This window comes from Pinus tabuliformis, chromosome 3_2 (genome assembly GCF_031772625.1).
Source record: "Pinus tabuliformis cultivar Carrire ecotype Pingquan chromosome 3_2, CPIR1, whole genome shotgun sequence".
Lineage (NCBI taxonomy): Eukaryota > Viridiplantae > Streptophyta > Pinopsida > Pinales > Pinaceae > Pinus > Pinus tabuliformis.
Window position 1 is genome coordinate 828,727,130 of NC_142302.1, and position 14,039 is coordinate 828,741,168.

Genomic DNA, 14,039 nt, shown 5'->3' on the forward strand with positions numbered 1-14,039 from the left:
TCATATGAGAACCTTGGGTGGGACTATCGCATAGATAGTAAAATTTTATTCAAATTATGAGAACTAGCAATCACCACGACCCCCCCCTTTTTTTTTATTTGTGCTCCCTAATCTGGTGTAAAGTGGAGCAAGTGTCAAAGTGCTCCACCTATTCTTTTATTTGTTATAAGAAATAAAATTTCTATTAAAATAATAATTGGAGATATCTATAAACAAACAAGGAAAATAATGCAATGTTTTTGCTTGTTTAAATAAAAAAAGCAAAGGGAGAAATGTCATTTTGGAAAAGGCTAGGTAAAAGTCATTTTTGCAACAACAAAAAATTGTGTTGAAGAGAGATTCCATACAGGATGGTAGAGAAATTTAATCAATGGAAAAAACCTGTGAGCAGTTTATGAAACCGACGTTTCGGACTAGCTAGGTGAGTCCATCATCAGGGTAATGAGATCTGTATTTTGAGAAGAGAGAGCCAAGAAATTGTGAACCTATTAATAGAAGGAAAGAGAGGTAACTTTGGGTTTGTGAGGTCGGCTAGATTTTCATATATTTATTGATAAATTAAATTAATTAATTTTAATTTGTTTTAAATTTTATAATAATTAATCAACTTAAACCTAAATTAAAAATAAGATTAATCTGACCTAAATTAAAATAAATTAATTTAACCTAAATTAACCTAAGTTAAATTAATTTAACCTAAATTGATTTAACCTAATTTAATTTAACCTAAATTAATTTACTATACCTAATTTAATTTAGGTATAGTAAATTAATTTAGGTTAAATTAAATTAGGTTAAATCAATTTAGGTTAAATTAATTTAACTTAGGTTAATTTAGGTTAAATTAATTTATTTTAATTTAGGTCAGATTAATCTTATTTTTAATTTAGGTTTAAGTTGATTAATTATTATAAAATTTAAAACAAATTAAAATTAATTTATTTAATTTATCAATAAATATATGAAAATCTAGCCGACCTCACAAACCCAAAGTTACCTCTCTTTCCTTCTATTAATAGGTTCACAATTTCTTGGCTCTCTCTTCTCAAAATACAGATCTCATTACCCTGATGATGGACTCACCTAGCTAGTCCGAAACGTCGGTTTCATAAACTGCTCACAGGTTTTTTCCATTGATTAAACAAAAAATTGATTTTCCACCCATCAAAATAAATACCAACAAAAATAGGTTTAGCTGGGAAAAAAACTATAGTATTATTGAAAGCTCATGTTTTACTTGAATTAAGAATAATCTATCAAATTACACATAGAAATTAAATTTGAATATTTTGAAATTAGAAATTAAAATTGAGTATTTTGTAATTATATTCAAAATACTTTGGTTTATTGTATTTTCATTTTTAGCAATTGGTTAGGCCTAAATTTTCCATATATTGCAATTGGTTTCTTGTTAAATTTAGTTATATGTTTTTCTATATGGGATTAATGCTTTTTCAATCTATGTTCTCAATTTGGCATCAAAGCGATAGGTGAAACAAAGTTGTCTAGCTTGTGCATATGAGCTTGAGCTATATCTAATGTGTTAAAGACTTATGTTCTAATGATTTCATCTTCATACATTTCATTTTAACTCAATAAACTAAAAACTATATGCACACATGAATAAGCAGTGGCATGCAGCCACGTGGCTCTTGTTATTATTGGCTACCATAATGCCTTTTCTCGTTAATAAAAATATTAAAATAAGAAATGTGAATGCAAGTAGTAGTTTTTTTAAGTATTTGCTACCATAATGCCTTTTCCTATTAATAAAAATATTAAAATAAGAAATTTGAAAGTAATTAGCATTTTTTCTAACTACATGGAATTTTAACCTTTAACAACTTTTAAAATATGTAAATAAAATCTTAAACTTGTCATTTTGGCCTTTACACAAGGTTAAAAATACATTATGATTTTTTAAATTTTAGAGGGTGTGTTTTAAAATCACAAGTACGTGTAATTTGCATTTTTAACTTTAGCCATCATTAAAAAGATTTTTTTCATTTTTAAGTTTATAAGAAGCTTTATGAGCTAACAACATTGATTCTTTTACAAAGTCAACTCTATTTAACAATCTCTTATTTAAAATTGATTATTGAAAACCCACATGTTCCTCTCTATCAACTAGGTCTATGTCAAGGCTTTACGGGTACTAACCACTTTTCACATGAGTGTCCATTTACATATACTTCACAAATTTCCATTTCCAAAGTGATTTTGTTTCGTTATTGTTGTCACATCATTCCTCACACCTACTCACACTATGTGCTCTCATCATGATGCTTCATCACAACCAACATTATTTCTTATAGAACACAATGCACAATCACAAGTTAAAAATATATGTATTATGTAATACCATGGACCATGTATAGTAGATACTTCAAACCACCACTATTAACCTAATAATCTTGACTCTTTTACCTAGTCAAATTTTTGAATGAAAATGATTGTCACATTACTTATTTACTTAAATGTTTTCTGCATTCTCTTCATGTTTTTCCTATAACATGTTATAATAATTGCAATGATTTGTGTTATTCTTATACCATATTATAATAATTGTAGTTATTCTCACCATTGATTTCAAGAAGCTATAAATGAATTCCTAATTGTATTTATCTTCATCATATGTCTAATAGTTGCAAGGGAATTTCAAAATATATTAAAACTCTCACATAGTAAAATGTTAATAACTATAAGGAGAAACTGCGAAGGTAGGCGAACTACAGGAAAACTAATGACTATAAGGATCTGAAGTTGCATGGAAACATATGGAGGGGGGAGCTCTACCCCCTCCTACCATAATGTCCTGATTTACAAGGGAAAGGTTTCCAAGGGGAGACTGGAAAATAATCTAACAAGGCAAGAGTGATTGGTCAAGGTACCAATGAAGAAACAACAAAATATATGGAGTCAAATAGCACAAATTCTAATGCAAGAAAATAAGGATCCACGGAGGAAGACCCAAGGCTTGCTCAATTAAGCCAAAATAGGGGATGTAGACCCAAGTCAAAGAAGACTCCAAAGGTGGTACTAACATATCCACAAACCCAAGCTCATAGGGACCACATGAAGACGTATGCATTAATATGCAAATTTATAAGGATCTGGCCAAATGAGAAATTTTTGCAAACCTGGATTAATTACATCTGGAAGCCCAAAGGGGAGGTTGATCTTCGCTTAGGGTCCAAAGGCTTCTTCACAATTTCATTTGCTAACCTATAAGACAGGGATAGGATATTTGAGGGAGGACCCTATTTTTTGTCATCAACAATGCTATATATGTGACACTGGAAGGAGAATTTTACCCTAGAACAAGAAACGTTTACCTTTTCTCTAATGTGGATAAGGCTATATTCACTACCCATAGATTATTGACTTCTGAAAACCCTTGAATCCATAGGTAACTCACTGGGGTATTCTATTAAAATCTCAGAGGTAACCCAATAGGGAAAGTACACAATGTATGCCATGATTCATGTGGAAATGAATATTTCAAGATCCCTCCTAGAAGTAGTTATGCTTGAATTTTAGGATGAGATATGGACTCAAAATATTGACTACGAGCATATCTTGTTTAGATGTCAGCATTGCCATGAACATGGGAACCTCTTTACAGAATACCCTCTCAATGTTAAGACAAAGAAAACAAAAGGTTGTCTAGAAAGAGAATCAGAAGGATTCACAAAAGTCGATAGCTAGGGAAAACATGGAAGAAACAATAGCAAATAACTTCAGGAGGAAATAAGCAATCTAATAATCATTGTGATTTTTTGGCTGAGGAATCACCTAAGAAGGAAACAAAGATTCATCTAGATTAAGAGGTTCGGGAAATAGAACCAGTAAGGAGTGATCTCCCCACAAATGAAGAATGATATAAGGTCCCCACTCAACCCCTTGCAAAGGAAGGAGATCTAATCCCATATTAGCATAAGGACGAAGGTCTGGACATGACACCAAGTGAAGTAGGGACTAAAGGCTTAGGTCTAAATGAAATAGTGGAGCACAAAGGACTAGATCTAGCCCAACTATTAGAACAATGGAAATAAAAAGGGATGGATGTGATTCCCAAAGACCAAATTGATCGAGTTCAATAGTTGGTTCTTACTACAGAAGGCACTCAACTAAGGGGTACCAAACAAGCACATGGAGAAGCAAAAATCTTGGGAGTCAAATTAAAAGCCCAAGGTAGCCAGACCCCTCAACAAATCCAGGGGAAAAGAGGAAGTAAATTTAATTATGTTTCCCTCTAGGATTTGGGATCGCTTCTGATAAACTTAGGTAAGACAAAATCATGGAACCCTAACTCCACCCCCCTATTCCAATGAATGTCTTAGCATGGAATATAAGAGGCTTGAATAGACCCAGAAAGCAATGAATCCTAAAATAAAAGATAAAAAAAGAACACCCTTACATTATCTTTATTGAAGACACTAAATTCTCATAAGATCATATGAAAGTAAGCATTGGGAAATTTTGGAATTAGTTTGACTTTGTAGACATAAAATCTACAATTGCGACAAGGGGAATCCTAACCTTATGGAACCCTTAAAAGGTCTATTTAGTTTCCTCTCAAGCCACCAAATATGCCTTGTCTTTGGTTTACAATCCTTTTTACCGATCCAATCCTTTGTACCAATGTGTATGGACCTCAATCAAATGATGATAAGCTTAACTTCATCCAATCCTTGGAAGCCCTCTGTAATAGGTATCCACTCTTGAAATGGATCTTGGATGGGAATTTTAATATGATTCTCTCTCTAAAAGAAAATAAGGGAGGAACTAGGAAATTTGAACGAGACTCTGAAAGATTCTAGAATATGATTGACAACATAAAGCTGGTGGAATTAGAAACAATAAATGGTATGTATATCTGGACAAACAAAAGAGGGGAAAAATAATGGTCACATCAAGGCTGGATAAAATAACATCCTTTATAGTAGTGGCTCAAATCATTGGCTAGTAACTCATGTTTCCTGGATCACAAGCAGTCCAAAAAATAGGCCCTTTAGGTTTGAGGGTTTTTGGCTGGACCACCCTAATTTTGTAGAAAAAGTGAAGTAATGGTGGAAGGAGGGTGGGGTAATGAGGGGCTCCAAGATGTTTAGATTACAACAGAAATTGAAAAAAGTTAAAGGGAAGATCAAACTATGGAACAAACCTGAGTTTGGCAACATCTTCTAGGCCAAAAAAAAATTGAGGCAAAAATGGAAGCAATCCAAACATCTGCAACTCGGGAAGGATTCACATAGGAGAAGAAAAATCAAGACCATTCTCTGCATCAGGAATGGGAAGAAAGATGTAGACAAGAGGAGAAATTATGGAAACAAAAATCGAGGGTGTAGTGGCTTTGGAATGTAGAGAAGAATACTAAATTCTTTCACCCAACCATGATATCCCATCAAATCATAATAGAATTTTGAAACTGAAGGAAAAATATGGGAACATGATCCACATCCATCAAAATATAGATCAGACTTTGGTGAAGCACCTCCAAGAACACAACCCGAGGAGACAGATCAGAGGCCATTAGAAAAATCCTAAAGAATGTCCCAAGGATAATTACAAATGAGCATAATGATAACCTTATTAGGCCAATGTTGATTGAGGAAGTGGAACAAGTGTTGCGATACATTCCCAATGGCAAGGCACCTGGCCCTGATGCCATTATAGTAGATTTTTTCAAATCATGTTGGGAGACTATGGGCCAAGATATTGTTGAAGTTGTAGAAGACTCTTGGACATCAACAACTATCCTAAAATCTTTGAATTCCACCTTCATAGTATTGATCCCATAAGAAAAAGAAGCTATCACTCCTGATAGATTTCATCCTATCGCTCTATGTAATGTAATCTACAATATTATCTCAAAGGTTATTATCAATAGGTTAAAACCTTTGCTACAAATTCTTGTCTCGAAAGAAAAGGTAGGTTTTGTAGAAGGGAGGTAGATCCTAGACAATATAATCTAGGCCCATGAAATCATTCATTCCCTCAAAGTCAAAAAAAATATTGGAATGATAATGTAATTGGATATCGCTAAAGCGTATGATAAGCTAAGCTGGGAATATTTGGAGAACCTATTGCAAGATTTAGGTTTTCGGCAACATTGGATTCAATGGGTAATGTCACTAGTCACCTCTACTAGCTTCTCAATCATGGTCAATGGGGCTCCAACGCAACCCTTCTCTCCATCAAGGGGCCTGAGGCAGGGTGATCTGTTACGCCTATTTCTATTTGTTCTGGTAATGGAGGGTCTCAATAGAACCATCCAAGCAAATACAGTCATAAGGGAGATAAAAGGATTACAAATTTATTCATAATGTAAACCGACCACCCACCAACAATTTTTGGATGATACAATGCTTCATGGCATACCTACTGTCAAGGAGGAAATATTTTACAAGAAAATCCTAGATGACTTTGTTGTAGCTAGAACTATGGAGGTTAATCAGTTTGAATCAATGATTTTCTTTTTCAACACTCACATTGTTATGCAGAGAAACCTTACTCTGATTCTAGGTTTCCAAAGGAAAACCTTGCCATCAAAGTATCTGAGAGTACCCTTAACATATAAAGCAAGAAAAGTCAACCTGGGAAACCCTAATAGCCAAATTACAACACAGGATCAACAGGTCAACTTACCAAGCCCTAAATATAGTAGAGATGCTAATTTTGACCAAATAAATCCTATAGGTTATCCCTATGGATTTGTTATCCGTGTTACCAACCCCCAATGGGATTATTAACAAAATTAGAGAAATCTAGTGGAATTTCCCATATCAGGGTGTAGAGGAGAGAACAGAATGAGCTCTAGTGTGTTGGGACAAAATATGCAAACTGAAATCAAAAGGAGCATTAGGACTCCAGGATCCTGAAAAAACAAATGCGGTTTATGGAGTAAAATTGTGGTGGAGATGGATCGAGGATGTTAACTTCCCTGGGTTGCATTTTGGAAAGCAAAATATGCTCCACAATGGAACCCCAAGTCCCTAATGAGATTTAATGACATGATGACAAAATCAACTTCTTGGAATCTAGATTTGCGAAACCGAGGATGCACATAGGACCATATTTTTTGGGAGATAAGAAATGGAAAAACAACTTTAGTTTAGGAGAACGTGTGACAATAAGAACCTAAACTAGATTTTCCAACAAGAATAACTCTCCAAAACGAACTGCAATGAGAAGGTAAATGGGAGGTACACCAGTATTGGGACCCAGGTGGCACTCATTAAAAAAGAAAGAAATTGATCCACTCTTAACCATGATGAGAATCATCTACTGGCCTAGATTTCCCAAGGCCCGGATGAAGAACTCCAAAGAAGAAAGATTCTTTAGTTGAATGAAAATGACCAACTAAGGTGGGGAAGCTAGGAAAGAAAATAATTTACCTTAAAGGAGGCCCATCGATATCTATAGAGGACCATCAAGATATAGCAAAACCGTTGTGGAACAAGATTTGGTCAACCCCTCAATGGAAAAAAAATAAAACTTTTCATGTGGTTGGTCATGCAAAAGAAATTCTAACTTGGGAAAACCTATGTGACAAAGGATTTTTTGGTCCTTCACATTGCAGCCACTGTGAAAAATAGGAAGAATCTATAAACCACCTCCTGAGTAGATATGATTACATGGCTACATTATGGGATAAGGTTTCTCAGGTATTTCACTAGACTGATAGGCAGTGGGATAGTATTAAAGAAACATTAAGCAAATGGAGAGGATAAATCTTGAAAAACATTATGGTTAACCTTGCCTAGTGTTTAAGCCCAGTCTTTGTGATTTGGGTAGTCTCGAAGGAATGAAACCATCATATATTTCAGGACAAGTGCTTCCCGGCCTTGACCCTGATAGCCCAAATCTTGCAACAATTACAAGAAACAATACTTAGCGGCTTGATACAAACTAGAGAATAAAATCCTATAGACCAAGAGAATAAAATTTTGGATCCACTCGAATTAAAAGGCATACAAGCTTGTCACCATAGAAGGATGGAACCTTAAACTCATGGAGTCGCACCGACATGGTCACCTCCAACCCCTGGGTTCTGAAGGTAAATTTTGATGGGGCCTCAAAGTCAACCCAGGTCGAGCTGGAGCGAGTGGGGTAATTACTGACAGTGTTGGTAGGATCCTTAGCCTCTATTTAACTGACCCCGGTGTTTCTACCAACAATGCTAGAGAGTTCCATGCTATGGAACAAAGGTTAGAAATTCTAGTCCAGACCAACACTCACCACTACACCATTGAATGAGACTCGTCTTTGGTAATCGGAGCAACAAAACGTCTTCAGCATGGCACCAACATATATAAGGTTATGAAGCATTAATTCTTAAGCTAGATCATTCAAAAAATTTAGGGGCTCTTGGAAGTCATGCAAACCATTGAGTTTAATCTAGTTCGTAGGCTGACCAACAAGGTGGTCGATGGGTTGGAAAATGAGGGTGTGGAGAGGTGTTTGCGATGGGCGAATATGGAGAGGATGAAGTCCAAGAGGGAAAATTAAAATATGATAATGTTTTCCTAACTTAGCTAGACATCCATGAGAGAAATCAACATCAGACTGGGAATAGGGCAGAGGTGACAAGCCCTAGAGAGGGCCAAAATCCAAGAAGTGATAAATGATTATCAGAAATTGAAAACCACAACCTACATGAAATCAATATGCGAGAAGGTCGTTACATCAAGGTGGCATCAAAGTTATCCAGATGCAAGGTACATGGACGACCATAGCAGGAAAGATGGTGATAGAGGGAGTTACAAACCTTGGTATGATTCTTCTTTCCCCCATGAGCTGGGCCAAAAGAAATATAACATATTACTTGAATCATCGACATATGTAATTAATGACTATGTCAAATATGGAAATTATAAAAATATACCATATGAAAATTAATCGGGTAAGTGGGCAATGCACATAGATTAGTTTATGATGATTATCACCTCTCGATCAGCCAATAGTGGTTGAAAGAGGAAAGTTGTAGAGTGGTGGAAGTGTCAGGATCTGGAAAACATCAACTATTTATTACCCATATTGCTTATCACTTTTTCAATGTGAAAAGTGGTTCCCCAAAGTCCAAACAATTTGTTTGTTGTTGTGTATGCTTGTTGTTTACAAAAAATATGGATCACAATATGCAGGTTTATCATAAGGGAAGGCCGTGAGGAGGGCTGCAAAAGGCCACCCTCAGTAAATGCACAAGGCTGGACACCATGGGCTGGGAAGCTGCACAATCTTATGTGAAGTCAGTCCTTTAGGAAGGAAACACAATTATGGAAGCAATGGAGCAGGACATCAAGGAATGGAGATCTAACAAGTTAGAGGGTCATGTTATAAAAGAGGTAGATTGTTTAATTGATATGGTGGTCACCAGGACTAGTAAAACCCTCTGCCATAAGACCGTGGACATAGCGTGCACATGAAGATGCTCATGCAGAAATTCATTGTGGAGACAGCGCATCAGGGATGCCAATCAAAGCAGCTCGGCGTTCTCCAAAAGTGGATGGAGCAGTTGGAAACCCATTTGCAAATGTTAGTGGATATTGAGCATTGCCAAAAGGACTACATTCACATTACGAAAAAAAAAAAAAAAAAAACAAACAAACAAACAAATAAAAAAAAAAAAAAATTGAGTATTTTTATGTATTATGTCCACCATTTAGACAAAACTCTAGGCAATGGTGAAGATAAAATGGCTAAAGTGAGATGAGTCTATGTTAACAACACAAAAGGAGAGGCTTCACGCTAGTATAATGACCAGGAGCCACTGAAATCCTTGAACATTAATATGGATTTTTAATGATGTTGATATGATACTATTGGTTGCTTCTCGACTACTTTTGTGTTCCTTTTTTCATGTTCAATATTGTTAGTAGATTAGTTATTGTTAGGGTCGAGCCTGCTTGTCGGCATAGGAGGGATGGTAGAAGTTATAAGGATGATTGGCTTCATATGCCTTTTTGTAAATTTTGTAAATGTTGGTCAAATCATAAGAACATTAACAATATAATGACCAAGAGTTTGATGAAAACGTGGCTTTATTGTAGCTAGTCTAGTTTCCAATCAGGTAGACCAACTGACATGGAATGTAATTTTGTTTTTAAATATGAATAGAAATCCCAATACTTACAAAAAAAAATGTTAATAACTATAAACTTTCATTTTTTCTATAATTAAAAAAAATATCCATTCATTTCTCTATTGATGTGGACTTAATACAATTTTAAAAATGTGTTTTAAGATATATATATATATATATATATATATATATATATATATATATATATATATATTCCATCAATATTTTCTATTGTTATTTACTTTTTTCTTAAGAGGCAAGTACCAAGAAACAACACTACATATTATAGGTGTTTTATAGTGTTTTTTTAACAATGAGTTTATCATGATGATTAATTATTTGAAATATTGGGTATTCTTATTTTAATTGTTGATTCTATGAATATTTTTGAATCTAAAGGTTAGAATAGTAGTTAATTGTTTGATCTTTCTTTTGACTGTTAAATTCTAGGATAATCTCGAAATTCGCGATCCACATAATTTCACGAGGAAGTGGGTGAGAAAAATTTTCAATGTAAACAAAAACTAGCTTTTGTCTAGGATTTAGGGAAAAATGCAAAGAATCATTGAGAACCATATTTTTCTTATTAGGATGGTTTAGGTTAACTTGACTCAGCTAAGTTACTGGAGGTTTTCGAGCTTCGGGTAAACTTGACTTGGTTAAGCTACTACAGGTTTTCAAGCTCCAAGTTTATGAGAACCCATGGTTTTTCCCATTGTATTAATCTTTAATGTAGCTTATCTAAATGCGAGAAAACTCCATGTTATTTTTCCCTCATGTCCATTAGGATCCCAAGCAACGGTATCCTTAGACACCACTACTTGTCTCAGTGTGTCATGATCCTAACATTTCTAATTACTTGTCAATATTAGCAGAATTTCATTGTGCTAAGAGATGCATTCTACAGTTAGTCAGAGAGAGACGTATAATTCCTTTTGTATTATAAATTTGAGTTAATATGTGTGAATCTTAAAATAAAAATAAAATATTTCTTAAGTAAATAAACAACGTTGGCTATAATAATAAAAAAATGAAGAGACATGCTTGAGTAGTTTATTTAAAAGCATTATAAGAAATCACTCTCATTGTGGTTGCTTGATTGATTGTTGATATTGCAAACCATTGTTGATATTACAACCTAGAGTATAAGGAAGATGTGATGAGAATATTTATTTCTTGCTCTCAACAATAAATAAAATGTGTTTATGCCCATTTGAAGTAATTAGGCTTATAGGCATGTTTTCTAAAGATCTTCTACCACTATTATACCAGGTACAACTATTCCAACATCTCTCTAAAGACTTGAACCCATGCACTTGGGGAAACAAATTTCTCACCAAACCATTCAAGCTAAGATCCTTTGACCATATAGTAATTCCTTTTATAATTCCATAAAGAGGTGCTCTCCAACCCAATATGGAAGATATGTTGTAATATCATGTTATTTTATTTTTATGTTATGTTATCTAAACATTTAAATTTAGCGAAATTACATAAAAGTAAAAAAGAAGATAAAATTAAATTATTAAAATTAAAATTAAATTTAGGTAAAATAGTCAATTTATCATTGATCATTTTTGGGCTCTAGGTTTTGACCACTCATGGTCAAAAAAAAAAAATTAAAATTTGAGAATTTATCATTATCATTTTTTTTAATAGGTAATTTACATAAAGAACATGAAGATTGATCATGAGGCTCACATGGTTGAAGTTGAAGATAAAATAAATAACCATCCCATAATCATCTTAACTGATTGTGGAGCTACTATAGTTATAGTGATCCTAAACTTCTTGAAGGATTCCATTTCAAGAGAAGTAAGCATGGTGGGACTTGGTTGGTCTAGCTAGCTATACATACTAAGAGGACAATAAATGAATTAGTAAAAGAATCTCAACTAGATATGAATTGGTTGAGTACAAAGAAATATTTGAATATAATGCATTTGGACTAAGAAAGCGTATTTTTTTCCATTCAAGAATTATACAATATATTGAAAAAACCCATTAAAATAGAACATTTCATTTCTGAAGTAAGGTATTTCTTCCATGATAATTCTAACCTAGGATCTTCATGACTTTAGGAAGCATATTACTTTCGACAATTATAATGGTTTTTTTCCATTTATATATTCAGAGAGATGGAATTTATGCCTCAATAATGACATAAACCATTAGATCAATCACTAACACATATGACTACCTAATTGGTACATATTGGTTGGACAAGAACCATATTGTTCTAAACTACCTAAGGCATTCAAATTCCATCATGAAGAAGGGAAAAGAAGACAAGTCCATAGAATTCCAAGACCAATTTCTATCAAGGATATTTCTGCCATGTAATTGAAGAAGAGTTTTATGAAGGGGTGTCGTATATGTAGGTCATGTGTAAGAGGAAACCAATAAAAAGGTACCAAGTATCAAAGATTGTTAAGTGCTAAAAGAATTCAAAGATGTATTTGTTGAAATCTCAGGTTTACCACTAAAAAAGGTTATTGATTTTTCCATATATTTTGCACTCGGGGCTACCCTAATATCTAAAACACCATATAGGATGAGCACACCATAGTTAAAGGAATTACAACTGCACCTAGAAGATCCTTTGAAGAATGGGTACATATGTTGAAGTATGTCACCTTAGGGTGCCTTCAGGATCTTTCTTAAAAGGACACAAATATGGTACACTAAGGTTGTATATAGATTTTAGGTAATATAACAAGGTGATAATGAAAAACAAGTATCCCTTACCAAGGATAAATGACTTGTATGATCAACTAAGAGGTGCGAAAGTCTTCTCTCAAATAGATCTAAGGTATGGATACCATTGAGTAAGGATTAAGAAAGAGGAAAACAACAAGACAACCTTCACAACCAACTATAGTCTGTATGTATAAGTTTGTAGTTGTCGATGGATGCTAGAGAATCTAGAAAAAATTTAAGGATAGAAATTTATCTTAAATTTTAGAAACTTTGGTGAATATTATTAGTCCCTAATATGCAAGTTTGTAGTTGTCGATGGATGCTAGAGAATCTAGAAAAAATTTAAGGATATAAATTTATCTTAAATTTTAGAAAATTTGGTGAATATTATTAGTCCCTAATATGCAAACTATAATATTCTTGGTGATATTTGTAAAAATATTAAAATTTCTAATGATTTTATAGTCTCTATAAAATTTTGCCAATTTTTAAGGTAAAATATTGTAATGCTATAAAATTTGGGCAAATTATTTAAAAAAATGGAAATTCACAAATCTATTTTTTTTTAAAAGATGGCAAATGATCTTAAATTTTAGAAACTTTGGTGAATATTATTAGTCCTTAATATGCAAACTATAATATTTTTTACGATATTTGTAAAAATATTCAAATTTCTAATGATTTTATAGTTCCTATAAATTTTTTCCAATTTTTAAGATAATATATTTTTATACTATAAAATTTGAGCAAATCATTTAAAAAAATAAAAATTCACAAATCTATTGTTTTTTAAAACATGACAAATTTGCGCATGGCTAATATTATTAGCCTCCAAAATTTCATTTTTTTTGTAAATATTACTTATTATTATCTTTATGCCCAGAAAAAAGAAACATGCCATATTTAAATGTATAAAAGAACTTGATAAATTTGTAAATTAAACAACAACAAACAAAACTTGGACATGAAATCATCACATGGTGTTAGTAGTTTTAGTTGTTAAAAAAAGACACAACTTCTATTAAATGCTTTTAACAATGCCGTGGGAGAGGCTATGGGTGATGTTGTAATTTAATTGTCACCTCCTCCATAAATATCTTGAGGACACCATGTTCACCATTTCTACATAAGTATGTATTGTTATGTAATTAGAATGTATATTAGAGATGAACATCTTATGTTACTATGGTGTTCATATGAAAGATGATAATACAAATTTTAGCAGTAACTATTTAAATTCAGCAACGTAGCA